This window comes from Gigantopelta aegis, chromosome 1 (genome assembly GCF_016097555.1).
Source record: "Gigantopelta aegis isolate Gae_Host chromosome 1, Gae_host_genome, whole genome shotgun sequence".
In the NCBI taxonomy this organism is placed as follows: domain Eukaryota; kingdom Metazoa; phylum Mollusca; class Gastropoda; order Neomphalida; family Peltospiridae; genus Gigantopelta; species Gigantopelta aegis.
In genome coordinates, this window is record NC_054699.1 from 5772271 (window position 1) to 5786258 (window position 13988).

The 13988-nt window shown below is 34.5% G+C and overlaps 1 protein-coding gene across 1 annotated transcript in view; it reads left to right on the plus strand.

Moving 5' to 3' along the window:
* The first annotated feature begins 1148 nt into the window (after positions 1-1148).
* Positions 1149-13988, plus strand: part of LOC121369795 (tyrosine-protein kinase SRK2-like) — a 99397-nt gene continuing 86557 nt past the window's right edge. Inside the window, exon 1 of the mRNA XM_041494872.1 lies at positions 1149-1248. The gene's annotated coding sequence lies outside the window, so the exon portion shown is untranslated. The remainder of the gene's footprint in view (positions 1249-13988) is intronic.

Sequence of the window (13988 nt, forward strand, 5' to 3'; positions counted from 1 at the left end):
TGAAAAAGAAAGAAATGTTTCATTTAACGACGCACTCAACACATTTTATTTACGGTTATGTGGCGTCAGACATATGGTTAAGGACCACACAGATTTTGAGAGGAAACCCGCTGTCGCCACTTCATGGGCTACTCTTTCCGATTAGCAGCAAGGGATCTTTTATTTGCGCTTACCACAGGCAGGATTGCACAAACCATGGCCTTTGGTGAACCAGTTATGGATCACTGGTCGGTGCAAGTGGTTTACACCTACCCATTGAGCCTTGCGGAGCACTCACTCAGGGTCTGGAGTCGGTATCTGGATTTAAAATCCCATATGCCTCGACTGGGATCCGAACCCAGCACCTACCAGTCTGTTGACCGATGGCCTAACCACGACGCCACTGAAGCCGGTAAACGGTGATGAATGCAGTTTATAGGGGGCCGAGTCATGCTGCCCTGAAAGCCATATTGGAATAAAATGTCTGCTTCACCATAAGGGGGGGGGGGGATTTTTTTTTATCCCCGACACCCCTCCCCTGCGCACGCCTATGAGACGAGATAATTGCCAGAGGCGGATCGGGGGGGGGGATTTTGCGACACTTATAATTTTATTATATATATTAATTTTAATTTTTTCTACGATCCCCTCCAAACATCCCCTCCTCATGTCATTGCCCCCCCCCCATAATGGATTTTCTGGATCTGCCACCGATTGTCAAACAAAACCCCAATACACCATCATTTGGTAACCCACTAATTGACAGACACACAGGCACACACACACCACATCCTCGCACGCACACGCATTGTGCACACACACGGGATGTTATGTTATGTAACTGCAGAACTCCCCCGTCTGTTTTACAGGATAACTTACTTGAAGTGGTTCATGTGCACGTGGGTTGGGCGGGGAGCAGCTATCGTCTTGTAATCGATACTCCAAATGAAACAATTATTTACACTTCAAAAACAAGTGAACTTTTATAAAAAAAAAATCAATACGAACTAATCCCATATATACACATCAGTCAAATATCAGTCAAATAAAAAATAATTATAAATTATATTGGCGAGCTTAACTTCGAAATGTGATATCCCCCAAACTTTTCGCGGGAAATCTTCGACAACGTCACATGGGGAAATCCCTCAAACTAATGACCCTGACCTCTACCTTTAATTTACATGGACATGTCCAAAGCACGAGCCATAATTTCCTGCCTGTCGAAATGCTCTATGTAGTTAATAACAGATATCAAGAACACCAGAGGTAAGGCGACTAGATTGTATGCTTTTTTATTCAAGCACCATTGTTTATGAGTATTTTTTTTTTACTCACGTCTGCTGAATACCCTGACGAATACACGTTCTTCTCGCTAGTGAATTATGTCAAATGCCAAAATGGCGTCTTCCACTTCCTGTCGTGTTGCTTACAGTTTTTATCTTCCTGTAAAACCCGTCCACCCGTTCACATTATTTTGTTTCTATTATAGCGTGATGATTATTTGTGTCAATATAATTCCAAAACGTTAAATTATTTCACAGACTTTATGCAATCTGCATGATTTTTTTTTTTTTAGTAGGCAAAAATAAAATACACATCAGCCACAGCAGGTGACAAAGTGGGTAGGCCTATAGGCTACTTAATAAATAGTAAAACACTGTAGTCTTCAATTGAATTATGGGTGTGTAAAGCCCATCCACTATTTTCAAATACATGTGCACATTATACACTACATATAAAGCTATTCTAATTCATAACTTCTTTTTATTTGAATATACATGTATGTATCGTACCGTCATACAATTTCGATCGACATGTTTTCGATACTTTCTTTATAACTGCATGTATCGCGAGATTATGCGAGATATTACGTCACTATTAGTCTGAACATAAACAACGAAGTGTCTTTTTTCCTCACAATATTAAAAATGCTTCAAGTCAAGCTGCCAACTTTATGTTTTAATTATAATACCATATATAGTGTGCATGTTATCGGTTTTTCGTAATGCAATATTTTGGTACTAATGAAATGCCTCACATAGCGAAATCCAGGTATTACAAATCCCTGCAAAGTTATCGTCTGCAACACTGACATCTGACCTGCCAAAGTTAGAGGATATACTACGTGATCATTACACTGAACAATAAAATTTATGGAAGGCTGGTTGGGTTACCTCTTATGTCATTCACAGCAAAGTTCTTTTAGATAATTTCTGCTGGGGGCATGTTTACATGTACATTTACATTTACTACAAACAAAGGTGGTTTAGTGGAATTAGATTTTTTGAAAATATAATTTTATAGTTCTGTATCTCTGTTAGAGTACTTAAGTTGACAATCTGAATTTTGGTGTCATTGATACGTATAACAAGAGGATTAGACATTAACCTATGACAAAAACATAATGTAAATATGTTTTAAGTGAACACTGTCTATTGGTCTGAAGATTATTCAATATTTTTTTACAAGTTACAAACATTTTATGATTTTATTTTCAAATGAAGATTTTGATGTAAATTATTAAACGGAGTATAGACCCTTCACTGCCATAACAAGGACAAAAATAGACAGCCAATGAAAGTATCGAAAACATATGACGTTTGTAAAAATATAGCAGTAACACCTGTACGACTCAGCAGCTAGTGTTTATGGAGGAAAACTTGGCGTTCATGGGAAATTATCACTTTTTTTCACAATAAACTAATGTGACTTGAGAAAGGTAAAATATTATTTATGTACGAAGTACTGTTTTTATTATAGTTTAATTTTTTGCTTATCGTATCGAAAACATATGACGCCAGGATACCATAATATTTATCGTCAACGTCCCTAACTGCGTTATGTAGCGACCACCAAGCAAAGGGCCGCAACTCTAAACGCTTTTTATCATGTCGCCAAAAACGCGACCCCGAATACCTACATGTCGATTACGGCTTACCAGTCATTAACGGCCGACTTAATCGTTAAAAATCGGTAGTGTTCGTAAACTAGAATGATGAATAAATTGGTTTACGTGAGTCTAGCATCTTAGTTGCAAATTAAAAGTGGTAAAATTATTTTTCCAAATATAGGTTATCAATTTGTAACCCTTTATCAGCCATAAACTCCATTTATATGTATATGTTATTATGTGCAGTATTTTAAAGAACCGATTTATGTCACTAACATAAATATAAACCACCGTAAGTAAAAGAATTGATTTATTAAAGTAATTATGATTGACCTGGTTTTTATATACCAAGGGACATAACTTTTGAATTTCTCGCCACTAATTTTAAATTGTTTCGTTCATAGCGCACACAGAATCTCAAACTTGCATACATATTGTTATTATAAACAAGACTGATTGATGCCAAAAATAAAATAAATAAATTGCAAACAAGATTTAATAAGCATAAATCATTTCCAGTCTAGATTTTGCCTAATATTTGACTAAATACAGTTATGGGCCAAAGGTTTTCAGTGTCACAGTGGTAAACCAAAAGTATAAATGTAATACATAAACATGACAATTTGGTATATTTATAATGTGAAAATGAAAGACAAGTATGTACTTAAACTATACATTAAAAAAAGGTATTGCAATTTGTTCACATATGAATATTTATAGTTCACATTTATTTACCTGTAAATTAATTTTCACCGACAGCCCATAATGACTCCATACTAACGTCTCAATGCTTTCTTTATGTCATATTAAAAATACTCTACACCAAATAATTGGTTCCCTACCCTGGGTTTCTGCTAGAGGGTACGCAGGTAGAGGGTACAATTACATGCATGTACTAAAAAATCTCGGAAATTAATGTATATGTTTTGTTTTAATTTTTTGATAGATTATAGTAAGATAATTGCTGTTTAAAATTTGTAAAATTGCATTAAATAAAATGGTCCAATAAAACATTTAAAATTCATAACTACCCAATATATGCCTTTGAATATATTTTGTTTTTATTACGTAACCTCGAATTATGTTCTGGCAGAAAGCCTGCTATCTTTGACAGAGGTTAAAACAATTGGTCGTCTAATTTTCGACTGTTACCATAAAGTAATATACTTAATCACTTTTGGCATCTAGCAATTTAAAGCAAATTTTACAATAGTTAGCACTTGGAATAAGCATCAAATATTATTTTGTTTTGTTTTACCTGTAATATATTTTACCTGTAATATATTTTCACCAGGACTTCCTTCTTTCTCCATGAATGATTAAAGAAAATAACACTGGATATATTGTAGTTATTTTTGTTTTATTCCAATATATAATAACAAATGTGTTTTATGTCAGTATGTGGAGCAAACTAGCTGATACAGTTGGTTTGAAATCATGATTACAAAATCCTAAAGATAAAAGGAACTGGCTCCTAACGTCAGCCTCTACATATTGTCCACATCTGTACCGGCCTGTAGGAATGATATTTGAAGTGTGTGTGTGTGGTGGGGGGGGGGGGGGGGGGGTATACAGTCTCTAGTGAGGGATACAAACTAGATTTTCATTTTTATATCATCTTTATTTATGTGGAGTAGTGAACATTTTAAACATACATTTTTGTCCTCAAGTGTGGGATGGAAAACAAGCCCCTAGGCCTGCCCCTCACACACCCACCCCACCCCACCCCATCCCAGTTCCTACGGGCCTGATGTATTTTATATTAATAAATACAAAGATTACACAATGATATTGTCTACAGGACATATCAGGTGATTGTCAGCATGTGACAACATTATAATATTTTCCAACATTTCTGTGTTTCTGTGCCCGGCTGTGGACAGTTTTGGCAGACGGGTAACACATTTGCTTAATAATTGAAAATACACAGTTTAACCAAACATATTAAAACTTGGAGGATAACTAGCTAAGATAACAAAAAAAAAAAAAAGTGCTAATTTTAGTTTTTTGTTAAAGTATTATATCTTGCTTTGGTGAGGAGGGGACGCTTTTTAGCAAATTTGCGAAATTGGCCTCTGGAATATCCATTGACGTGTCATGTTTACATCTATGCTGGACAAGATTTATGATGAAATGTTATTACATTTTGTGTGTTTTTCTTCTAATTAGGTCCATTTGCTTCAGTTTACATTATAAAAGTCATAAAAAAGTATGTTAAAAAAAATGCTTGTTGTATGCTACATTATGCTTCCAACTCTGTTCAGTTTGGTTTCTCATGCATGGTTCATGTAATCATCCAATTTGGGCAAGACTTCCGAACGTTCCAGCATTTAGTTCATTCAGGCTTAGGGTAAGGGTTAATGATATTATTAGCATGCATGCAGGAATGTTCAGAAGTCTTTCCCCAATTTGTTGTCGTCTGCTTGTGTTTCATTTGTAAGGTTTTTCTTCACATTTCAAGAAATTTGCATTAATAATAAAGTTCAGACAATCTAAACATAAAACTTTACAACCCCCTATAACCATTAATTTTATGAAGTCGTTTTTGTTTATTCCTGAAAATTACCGATATCGGGTTCACATGACTCGTAGAAATTGACTTAAAATGGAGGAAGATGTATTAATATTTGGTGTGTCAGACTTTCGTTTTTGAAAAACCCAGGTGTGCTAAAAATCGCACTCCTCCTCAAAATGCTTACGAGGGGGTGGAAATAATACTCCTCAAAATGCAGAAGAGGGAAAAATCGCACTCCTCAAAATAATCAGAATTTGAAGCAAGAGACCGAGAGGAATCGCACTCATGAACATGATTAAGATTGAGGAGTAATAGTTTCTAAATTAAATATCTTAAAGGTTAATATTTTGTGTTTTCAAAATAAATATCCTAATTTAACTAATGTGATGGTTGTTCTCAAAGATGAAGGAATGGGTCATTGCAGTCTTACACAAGAAAACCCCCCACCATGAATACAACATTTATCGATTTCTTATGTATTATATGCATATTATGTTGCATTAAAATTCTGAATCATGATAACCTGTTGACTATTTATGAATAAGGAATTGAAACTGATTTGTTTGTGCTTATTCTGTTTTATTTAAACAAGTACAATAATTTTATTTTTAATCGCAGAATGATATGATTTCTCCATGGACACAAACCTGTGTACTGAATGTAAAAGTGTAACAACCACATGGCACAGGGTTATCACATTTATCATAATTTCATAATATGCATGTTATGTACCTGCAAATTCTCTATTTTAAAAACATAATAATGTCATAACAGAGAAAATGTCAACATCTATTGTTTTCTACCCAAATATATCTTACTACAATTTTTATAAATATATATTTTTACAAACAGGATTAACTTTGATTATCGGTGTACTGTAGTTAACACGTCATTTATTATACTACTAACTCGAATCATAGCAACCCATCAAAAAAAAAAACCCAACCTAATGTAAATTTAGTTTTAAAATATACATGCTTTACACTAGCTAAATTCGAATTACTGAGTTACTGAATTAAATCGGTGTAGGTTTGTTTCAGGTGCCCGACAACCGATTACATGTACTAGGAATCTGACTCTACAAAGGTCAAAGTCCTTGGCTTTAAATCACGTGGCAGTATCGTGAAATAGAAAGTAGAAATATCTGGAGTATACATGTCGCTGTGCTATTAAAGAAAACAAAACCTGCTTTACTAAATTTGTTTTTTGTTGGTGTACGCGTTTAATGTGATATCAACATGTATTATAAACATTATACGCATCATAGAATTATTGGACAACGCACCTACCGTATTATGTTTTCTGTACGTGATCAAAACGACGACAGTGTAAAATATATTTTGTGATGTTACCTGCATTGTACGACATTAAAGACAACAAAACCGACAGGATCTTAATAATAAGTGAACTCCTAGCTGATTGGCTCAGTGTAAAGATTACCAACCAATCGTGTTTCAATTTATAAAAAGTATTCTAGGAAGTTCATTGTAAACAGAATGGAAAGGTTTTTGGCGTTGTGGATTGGATTCAATAAACAATTAAAATGAGAGTTAAAAAACAAAACAAATACAAGCGTGATTTGTTCAATTTAGGGGCGTTATTTCGCACCCGTCAGATTGAGTTGACGGGGTTTCACGGGCGTGATAGCGCTCGCACCTTTCAAAAACGAAAGTCTGGTGTGTGTCACATAATGTCGCACTTGCCAGATCAACAAGGCCAAATCAGTTAAGTTTTAAAATTTTTAAGCCCCCTGTTGTTAGAATTTGTTTCAATTATTAATTTTAATCTGCAAAAGATATGCTACATGTACATTTTTGTGCCTCTACTGTATTGAATAGTATTCATAATCCATTCATAACAATTGTAAATAATTTTGAGTGTATAAATTGTGTTAATTAATTAAGAATCAATTCATCAGAAATATAATTTTTTACAAACTATTCTCTGATATGAATGTAATGCCTATCCATATTGACATCAAGTGCTAATGATGGGTGTTGGTAAAATGTGGATGCTTGACAAACTGAAGTTTTCCTTTTTAAAAATATTAAACAAAGTGTTTGTTAATTGCATAGTTAAGAAACATATTTTTTTCATGTAATGACCTTTAAAATGGAAAATGACAAACTGCAAATGCTCGGTACAATACTTTTTACAATCGCATACACTTGAACGCAGTTAGAAAGGCTACACTCTTTCCTGTTTACTGGAGGGTGCTTCACTTTTATTTACTTGAATTGATTTGTTTTATGTTCACATTGTTGATTTTTTATTTAAACTGATTGCAATCTATTTTGTTTCACTTATTGTAGCTGAAAAATGTAGAATAGTATTTTTATAAATATCGTATCCCAGTTTTTGTCATTAAGTGAATGCAGTTTGGAACGTCAATGGTATATATTTACTCTTTTTCTGGCACACGGTCTGGTTTATCATTATAAGCACATCCAGTAATTCATCGAACTTGGTAACCCATGCTTATAACACCAATATGACCGCCGTGTACAACGTAGATAGCCAGTATATAGGTGATGGCCTCCATTGCTATTGAATTTATAGATTTGATATTTATACGCAATATCTAGCACAATGTATATAGGGTAATCGACAGGACCTAAGCATGAAACGATCCTTACGAAGTGTGGCATCACGTAAGTACAAAGAAGGCTGTCAGCAGTACAGATCAAATAAGGAGAAGTGATCAGAACGATGGGAAAATGTTAAAACAGCTGTATGTAATATTAATTATATTATAGATCAGGGCCCGTGCTTATAAAACTTTTAAAGTCCAAAATCAATCTGAAATGATGTCACATGCATGCAATTTGTATGGTGTTGCCATGACTATAGGGTGTATACTACCAAATCAAATCCCATAGACGACAGTAGTAACATATGTGGCTAAAACTCCTACCTGCAACGTATCAATCGACATAGACACCACGGATATAAATACTACCACCCCTCACCCTTAAAGTGAATCACAAAAAAGTGGGTGTCAAGCTGCTCATTTCTGAGATAACGGGTAGCGTCTATGACTACCCTAGTTCCGCACAAAATTTTAGTACTTTTTTTTACAGGTACCCCATACATGTTCCAAGCACAAGCCTACTTGACACAGTGGTACTAGATGAAATAAAATTGCACCCTATAACTTAGCACCCTATAAATATGTCAAAATGACAATAAAAATCAAGTTCTTTACACATTTGAGTTTTCAGAATTTCATACATGAAAAATTAACTATGTTAATGGAAACTAAAGACATTAACCCACTATTGACACATGCTATTTTTAATATAAAAATAAATTGGTTTTAAACTCTTAATTCAGGTTGCCTATATATAACACCATATTTAAGAGCAGTTGTATATGGCAAGTCTAATACCATGTAAAAAGAAATTATTGAAATATTTACAATATGAATTATAGGCGAAAACCAACTTTTCCTCAGTGCTAACTTTGATTCAAACTCCATTCAGAGCCATGTACAGTGATTAGTGTCAAGGTCAAGGTCATTGTGAACTTGTGTGGTCCAGTGACGGCTAATTAATCAACCAGTATAGTTAATTAAATAAAATCACAAAATCATAACATTTTTTATTATGCACTGAATATGTGCTATAGGGTGTATACTACCAAATCAAATCCCATAGACGACAATAGTAACATATGTGGCTGAAACTCCTACCTGCAAAGTATCAGTCGACATAGACACCAAGGATATAAATACTACCACCCCTCACCCTTAAAGTGAATCACAAAAAAGTGGGTGTCAAGCTGCTCATTTCTGAGATAACGGGTAGCGTCTATGACTACCCTAGTTCCGCACAAAATTTTAGTACTTTTTTTTACAGGTACCCCATACATGTTCCAAGCACAAGCCTACTTGACACAGTGGTACTAGATGAAATAAAATTGCATACTTTTTTTGTAGCCCAGATGAAACTAATTTTTTTTACAACCAACACACTCACATTTATAACCAATCACAGGACTTGTGGTGTTCACTTCTCTATTAAAAGTTGGGTGCACCTCGAACTTTGACCCAGCCGGAAGTTATTTAGTTTAGTACTACCTATACTGATAACATACATTTTTCAAAAAGTGTCCAGCTATGTGTTTTTATGACAACCAGGATCTAGTGTATTCTGACATAAAGTGACAGCCTCACTGAAACTGTTGTTTCTACAGTGCAACCTAATATAATGTACACCTCATAAGGCATATATATTGTATACAGTTTTGTACAAATGCAATATGTCATATTAAACAACAAAATGTTTTTAAAAAAACTCCTGAAGATATTTACTGTGAGTTGGGTGTGTGTACTCAGGTATATATGTAGAGACAACAAAGATAGTCAGAGTACCTCTACTCCTTTAAAGTATTCCATTAAAACACATGCACTTGACTGACCCCTAGATTAGGAGACCTGAACAGGTACATCAAAGAAATATCAGTATTAAAACAATACACTGTCTGAGGAAAGAAACACAATCATGACTGTACCTGTATGAAGTAATAACTTAATGTCCTGGACATTAGTGTTGGGAGGAAATCCTGTATGCAGGGTGTGGCCGTCTTCAAGTTACCAGATGTGGGAATTTCAAATCCATCGGCCATGCTGATTTTCATAATGAACCATCAAAACCATTGGGAGCCACCCATATTCCTGACTATATTTTATTTGTAGCCTACTGTAGTTGGAGCTTTTAATATTTGTGATATCTGGAATTATCATCCAGCTTTCACACATTTATTTTTGATTAATTACTGAAAAAAACTATTTTTAAATGACATAAATACCCGAACATCTATTTTATTGCATTCTTTTCTAATCCAGATCAATACAATATGTATATTGGATGTATTCCTACAATCAGTAATCAAGCATTTTATTTAGCTAGTAACATTGGGTAATACAGCTTTAACAATAAAATAAATTATCAACTTACTCCAAGGCAGATAATCAAATCTAAAAAAAATTGGTTCTGAATCCAGTATAAACCTAAAATGGTCTTCATGAGAGCAAACTAAGTGATTATTTAAAAAAATATTTGATCTGGAGATCTAAAGGTATCTTTAACAAGCTTATTGTTATGTACGTGTATTTAACTAAGAACAGAAGGCACAATAGTGACAACAAATTTAATTATGTCTTTGGTGAAGTTTTTCTTTAAATTTATTTTAAATTTTGCATAAAACTACAAATTTGTCTAAAATATAACTTAGCACCCTATAAATATGTCAAAATGACAATAAAAATCAAGTTCTTTACACATTTGAGTTTTCAGAATTTCATACATGAAAAATTAACTATGTTAATGGAAACTAAAGACATTAACCCACTATTGACACATGTTATTTTTAATATAAAAATAAATTGGTTTTAAACTCTTAATTCAGGTTGCCTATATATAACACCATATTTAAGAGCAGTTGTATATGGCAAGTCTAATACCATGTAAAAAGAAATTATTGAAATATTTACAGTATGAATTATAGGCGAAAACCAACTTTTCCTCAGTGCTAACTTTGATTCAAACTCCATTCAGAGCCATGTACAGTGATTAGTGTCAAGGTCAAGGTCATTGTGAACTTGTGTGGTCCAGTGACGGCTAATTAATCAACCAGTATAGTTAATTAAATAAAATCACAAAATCATAACATTTTTTATTATGCACTGAATATGTGCTATAGGGTGTATACTACCAAATCAAATCCCATAGACGACAATAGTAACATATGTGGCTGAAACTCCTACCTGCAAAGTATCAGTCGACATAGACGCCAAGGATATAAATACTACCACCCCTCACCCTTAAAGTGAATCACAAAAAAGTGGGTGTCAAGCTGCTCATTTCTGAGATAACGGGTAGCGTCTATGACTACCCTAGTTCCGCACAAAATTTTAGTACTTTTTTTTTACAGGTACCCCATACATGTTCCAAGCACAAGCCTACTTGACACAGTGGTACTAGATGAAATAAAATTGCATACTTTTTTTTAGCCCAGATGAAACTAATTTTTTTCACAACCAACACACTCACATTTATAACCAATCACAGGACTTGTGGTGTTCACTTCTCTATTAAAAGTTGGGTGCACCTCGAACTTTGACCCAGCCGGAAGTTATTTGGTTTAGTACTACCATTAGTGTCTCAGACTCTATTAAAATCTGGAGTCTAAACTCTAAAAGTTTTATAAGCACCAGGCCAGGTGTTGTTTATCATTAATTTATTAATATATCCAACACCATGTCAAACCAATGTAGATGAGTCCTTTCTGAGGGGTTTTAATTGTTTATCATTAATTTATTAATATATCCAACACCATGTGAAACCAATGTAGATGAGTCCTTTCTGAGGGGTTTTAATTGTTTATCCTAAAAGAAACCTTGCGGTAAATAATGTTCGAAATTAAAATGTTAAAAAAGAAGTTTTGGAATTTACCAAGATGAAGAACTTGGCACTACCTGAAAAATATTGCTGTCCTTGTTGTTTGAATTCCCCCCGATTCCAGCCAGTGCTTTGCGGCTGATATATATCAAAGCAGAGTTTGTCGGATTGTACAGAGGGTGAAATTATGTACCCTAAATTTTTTGTTATTAATGGATACATTTTAATAATCTAACTAAGAGAGCTGCTGTTTAAAATTAATCTAAGTACATGAAATTAGATGATTCAAACCAATTGCCTAGAGAGAGACTCTAATGATCTGTTTTGTTTTTATTATGTACTCTCAAATTGTGTTCTGGCAGAAAGCCTGCAAAGGCCGTGATATGTGCTGTCCTGTCTGGGAAAATGCATAATAAATGATCCCATGCTGCTAGTGGAAAAATGTAGTGGGTTTCCTTTGAAAATTCAGTGTTATCAAATTTTTCGCATCCAGTAAGACGGGTGGGATGTAGCCCAGTGGTAAAGCGCTCGCTTGATGGGCAATCGCAGTCCTCTACAAAGCAAGTTCAAATTTACTCTTCCCTGGCCAGTAAAGTATAATATTTTAGTCGCCAGACACTTATATTTAGTAGCCAGTTAATATATACTTGTAATTAAATCGATTCATCTGCCATTTTACGGCACATTACTGATGCACTAATTGTTATTAGGACTGCATTCGAATGAACTCGTGAAGAGGTGATTCCTAGTTGTTAAATAGTAATTACAAGTTACTGTTTGTGTCCGGTTCCACTAAAACAGTGAACGATCATTATAAAATTCCGTACCCAATAATTTTATTAGAAGAATTTAAGCGAATTACTATTTTAATGGCACTGCTAAGATACGCATTTAAATTTCAGTACTTATTAAAAGTTAAATAAAATCATTGTGATAATATCTACCAGGCTTCAACGTGTTACTAGTAGTTACCAATCGGCTACCTTACTTTTGATTTAAATAATATTTATTTTCGTCACATACTGCCTTGTAAATCTATAAATACTGTTTTGTAAATAGTTGTGTCTTTAAAGCCGTCTAAAGTCGAGTCATGAAAATAGAAACATGCTTTCATCCTCCACTGGTGAACATGACTAATTCCGATTTGATTAAAACAACATTCACAACTGGAGACATCGTTATCGTGGAGGGACGCGTTATCACGATAAGCACGAGACGATTGAAGCGCCGCATAACACATATATAAGTCGACATTTAAAATAATTAACGTTTGAGTTTCAAACAGACAAGTAAAGACACAGTGGCTCAACAATCTCATTTTAATACATAAATAAAACCTGGCTCTAAATGGGATAGGACCGACTTGGTCCAAAACTGAACTGGAGTCGAATTATTTTCAAAGGCTTGATATTCAAGTTAAGGGAGATAACATCATAACGAAGTACTGCTTCCCCATTAACGTCACCATGTTTACTCTTGAATACTGGAAAATTGTTACTCATAGTCCGATTAACATGTGTCAAACTTTTATTTTTCAAACAAACTACTGATAGAAAACATGTTTTATATGGAAGATAAATTGCTACTAGTCCGAATGTGATTTTATTTTTTAGACACCAGGGAATGTTTTTAATCGTCATGGCGAGTATTTTACTCGCTTTGTAGAGCATTGGGTCGGTCTGGGATCAATCCCTGTTGGTGGGCCCATTGGGCTATTTCTCGTTCCAGCCAGTGCACCACGACTGGTACATCAAAGGATCGTGGTATGTACTACCCTGTCTGTGGGATATATCCCTTGCTGCTAATCGAAAAGAGTAGCCCATGAAGTGGCAACAGCAGGTTTCCTCTCTCTATATCTGTGTGGGCCATAACCATATGTCTGACGCTATATAATCATAAATAAAATGTGTTGAGTGCGTCTTTAAATAAAACATTTCCTTCCTTCCTTACATAGCATGGCCTGTTACACTGGTAAGAACTGGAAAACGGAAAATGGATCCACTGAAAGGGTTTGATCCTTTGATCCAAACACCTTAGGAAAGCCGTTTAATATTAACTAAGGGACATAGATCATCCTGCCCATTTTACCGAATAAGATACAATTGTCTGGGTCCCCCCCCCCCCCCAATGTAAGCCTTGATATATTTTGTGGTCTAAACTGTAATTCAGGTAAAAAAAAAAAAAAAAAAAAAAATATATA